This window comes from Hylobates moloch, unplaced genomic scaffold (assembly GCF_009828535.3).
Source record: "Hylobates moloch isolate HMO894 unplaced genomic scaffold, HMol_V3 SCAFFOLD_10, whole genome shotgun sequence".
Lineage (NCBI taxonomy): Eukaryota > Metazoa > Chordata > Mammalia > Primates > Hylobatidae > Hylobates > Hylobates moloch.
The window spans coordinates 11,905,825-11,910,449 of NW_026652285.1; the positions used below are offsets into that span (position 1 = coordinate 11,905,825).

Below are 4,625 nucleotides of genomic sequence, written 5' to 3' on the forward strand. Positions count from 1 at the left end.
ATGATGTGTGTTGAACAAGACAAGCTGGGTCAAGCATTTGAGGATGCTTTTGACATACTGAGGCAACATTCAACTGGAGATCTTTAGTACTCACCAGATTACAAAAATTACCTGGCTTTAATCAATCATTGTCCTCATGTCAAAGGAAATTCCAGCTGCTATGGAGTGTTGCCTACAGAGGAACCTGTCTATAATTGGAGAACGGTAATCAACAGTGCTGTGGATTTCTATTTTGAAGGAAATACTCATCAATCTCTGCAGAACATAACTGAAAACCAGCTGGTACAACCCGCTATTCTCCAGCGAAAGCGGGGAAAGGGCAGGAAGAAGCTTAGACTGTTTGAATACCTTCACGAATCCCTTTGTAATCCAGAGATGGCACCTTGTATTCAGTGGGGGAATACAAGCTTTGGGGGAAAAGAAAAGGCAATCGGAAGACCATGACTTATCAGAAAATGGCCAGGGCACTGAGAAATTATGGAAGAAGTGAGGAAATTACCAAAATCTGGAGGAAGCTGACTTACCAGTTCAGTGAGGCTGTTCTCCAAAGACTCTCTCCATCTTATTTCTTGGGGAAAGAAATCTTCTACTCACAATGTGTCCAACCTGATTAAGAATATCTCAGTTTAAATAACTGGAATGCAAATTATAATTATACATATGCCAATTACCATGAGCTAAATCACCATGATTGCTAAATATACTCTCATATTTCATGGTTTCCTGGCATTGGAAGTCCCTACAAGTTTTAAGGATTTCTCACTCTCTATCTCTTTTTTCCTTCCTCTGAAGCAGTTTAGGATTTTTCTCTTAAAGCAAATACTAAAGAGAAAAAAAAACCCAATTAACTTTATTTGTTGCTTTTATCAAAGAGCATGTAATCTATACTAACTCAGTGGGAAATTCTGCCAATGAGCAGCTTTTTTTTTTAATACTCTATGAAGATTCAATGAAAAACTTTGTTGTTTCAAATGATTAAGTCCATTTGAAAGTATAGACTAAATGTCCTTGCTCTGCTCTTACTATTCTCTGTCTTTTATTTTTTTATTTTATTATTTTTTAAAAGAGGTCTCAGCCAAGATAATTTTTAATTTTTATGGATTTAGGAGTACAAGTGCAGTTTTGTTGCATGGATATATTACGTAGTGGTAAAGCATATTGCGTAGCATCCTCATCATCAGAATAGTGAACATTGTACCCAACAGGTAGGACTTCATCCCTCATTCCCCACCCGTCCTCCCACCTTTTGGAGCCTCCAGTGTCTATTACTCCACTCTGTATATCCATTGCTAAGCTCCCAACTATACTCATTTTATTTTAAAAATTGTTTTCTTTTTCTGCATACTTCAATGGATGCAAACTCTTTTTATTTTTTCTTTTCCTTTCACAGACAGTGACTTCATTTTTTTTTTTTTTTTTTTTTTTTTTCTTTTCCTTTCACAGACAGTGACTTCTTTTTTTTTTTTTTTTTTGGCTGCTAACTCCCAAGCACAACACAGCGACTTATATTTTTAATTTTTTTAAGAGGCAAAGCCTACCTCTGAAACTCCTTCTTTTTTTCTTTTCCTACTTCAATAAGCTGGTCTACGTTCTTACTGTTCTCTACGCAACCACTTTCTTCTAGATTAACAGTGCCAGTACCGATGATTTGATTTATATATTGATTTCAGCATTTTCTTTTCATGTGCTCAGGTGAGGAAAATCACTCTTTTATATCCAATGACTTTACAAAAAATCATTTACAAAGAAGTGACTGCATATGATAAAATCTTTTGTGCCAAAATAAGTTCGTGGCTTTTAAAATGTCATAGAAATGTCTATTCAGGTTCCTTATACATTGTTTTCTTTCCTTCTCTTCTTTTGATCTTACCCATTTTTTAACAACTTAAAGCTTCTTTTTTTTTGAGACAGGGTCTCACTCTGTCACCCAGGCTCAAGTGCAGTGGCTCAAGTGCAATGGCACAAACATGGCTCAAGCCCAGCTAATTTTTTTTTTTTTTTTTTGTAGAGACAGTGTTTTATTATGTTGCCCAGGCTAGTCTTGAACTCCTGGGCTCAGGCAATCTGCCCACCTTGGCCTTCGAAACTGCTGGGATTACAGGTGTGAGCGACCAGGCTGGTCCCAAAACTTTTTTAATTTTTAAATTTTACCACTATACTAAGGAGGAGTTACCCATCTTTTAATTGCCTTTTTTTCTTCTTATTAGGGAGGGGTAAGGAAGAAGACTTGGTCAGCAGAAAGCAGGTCTTAACTGCTTTTTTGTCTTGTTTTGATGCTATTGAGTTGTTTGAGTTCTTTATATGTGTCAGATATTAACCCCTTACCAGATGTATGGCTTGCAAATATTTTCTCCCATTCCATAGGTTATCTCTTTACTCTGTTGATTGTTTCCTTTGCTGTGCAAAAGGTTTTAGTTTGTTTTGGCTACACATCATGAACTAAGAAGCTTTTTAGTTTGATGTGATACCATTTGTCTATATTTAATTTTGTTGTCTGTGCTTTTGGGAACAAATCAAAAAAATCATTACCCAGACCAATGTCTTGTATGTTTCCCCTACGTTTTCTTTCTTTCTTTCTTTCTTTCTTTCTTTCTTTCTTTCTTTCTTTTTAAAGGAGGCTGTCATCTGATCCCCTATGTTTTCTTCTAGTAGTTTTAGGGTTCTTGGTCTTAAACATGTCTTTTTTTTTTCTTTCTTTCCTTTTTTTTTTTTGTTGGCAATTTTCCTGAGCAAACTAATGCAGGAATGTTTAAGTATGTAATCCATTTTGAACTAACTTTTGTATATGGTGTTGAAATAAGGGTCCGATTTTCTTTTTCTGCATGTGGAAATTCAGTTTTCCATTTATTGAAAAAAGCGGTCTTTTTCTTCTTGGCATATTTGTTGAAAATCAGTTAGATTCATCTCTGGGCTTTCTATTCTGTTCCATTGGTTGATGTGTCCTTTTCTCTTTTGCCGAGGCTGGAGTGCAGTGGCACGATCATAACTCACTGCAGCCTTGACCTTGCATTCCAGTGATAAAAACATTTCTCAAAAGAAGACATGCAAATAGCCAACAGATAATGAAAAAGTGCTCAGCATCACTAATCATTAGAGAAATGCAAATTAAAACCACAATGAGATATAATCTTTCACCTGTCAGAATGTTTATGATTATATTTTTAATCATCCTGTACTTTATTTCAAAACAGAGTGTTTTCAAATGAAAAAATGTATAAGTGTTGGTGAGGATGTAGAGCAAAGGAAACACTTGTACACTGCTGGTGGAAATGTAAATTGGTGCAGCCATCATGGAAAACAGTATGGAGACGCCCCCGCCCAAAAATAAAACCAAAAATAGAATTACTATATGATTTAGAGTCCCTCTTCAGGGTATTAATGCAAAAGACTCGAAATCAGTTTGTTGAAGGGATATCTGCCCTCCTATGTTCATTGCCACACTATGCACAATAGCCAAGTAATGGAATCAACCTCTGCCCATCAACAGATGAATGGATTTTTAAAAAATGTAGTGCATATATACAATGGAATACTATTCAGCCTTTAAAAAGAAGGAAATTCTGGCTGGGTACAATGGCTCACACCTGTAAGTCCAACACTTTTGGTGGGGGGGATCACTTGAGGTCAGGAGTTTGAGACCAGCCTTAACTACACGGTGAAACCCCATCTCTACTAAAAATACAAAAATTAGCTGGGTGTGGTGGCATATGCCTGTAATCCCAGCTACCCAAGTAGCTGGGATTAAATTACTCACGTGACAAGATTGTACATGTAAAAAATCTGGCAGCTACAAACTGTTAGAACCAAAAATAGATACAAAGTCCATTTACAAAAATCAATTGTGTTTCTACATACCTGTAACAGTTAGGAAATTAAGTTTTTAAAGATGGTGCCCTTATAATATCATAAAACATCAATGCCTAGAGATAAATTATGAAAGATGTTTAAGAATCCCAACTATAAAATATTATAAAATATTATTTACAAAAATAAAAGAAAACTCATATAAATAGAGAGATATTACTAAATTCCTGGATTGGATGACAACATTATAAAGCTATAAATTCTCCCCAAACTGATATATAGATTCCATGAAAGCCCAATACAACTTTGAGGCTTTTGGTGGGACAGAGATTGATAAGTTATTTGTAAAATGTTTATGAAAAGCCAAAGAGTCAAGAATAGCAATGACCATCTTGGAGGAGAATAAAGTTTGGCCAGGCATGGTGGCTCACGCCTGTAATCCCAACACTTTGGGAGGCTGAGGCAGGAGGTATTGCCTGAGGCCAGGAGTTTGAGACCAGCCTGGGAAACGTAGTGAATCTCCATTTCTACAATTTTTTTTTTAATTAAAAAGAAAAGAAAACAAGAATAAGTTGGAAGACTAACAGTGAGTATCAATATAAGGTCATAGTTATTAAGATGGTGTGATGTCAGCAAAAGAATAGGAAAATAGACCAATGAAACAGAAGAGAGAATTCAGAAATAGACCCACACATATAGGTACACTTGACTTACGACGAAGATTGCGCTACAGAAGAGAGGGGAAGGGGTGCACTTTTCAACAAATGATATTGGGTCAACTAGCTATCCATATGGAAAAAAATTAAACTTAACCCCTCCCT

General features: G+C 35.9%; 1 pseudogene; it reads left to right on the forward strand.

The window, feature by feature from the left end:
• Window positions 1–698, forward strand: LOC116474514 (transcription factor Spi-C-like; annotated as a pseudogene).
• Window positions 699–4,625: the final 3,927 nt, after the last annotated feature.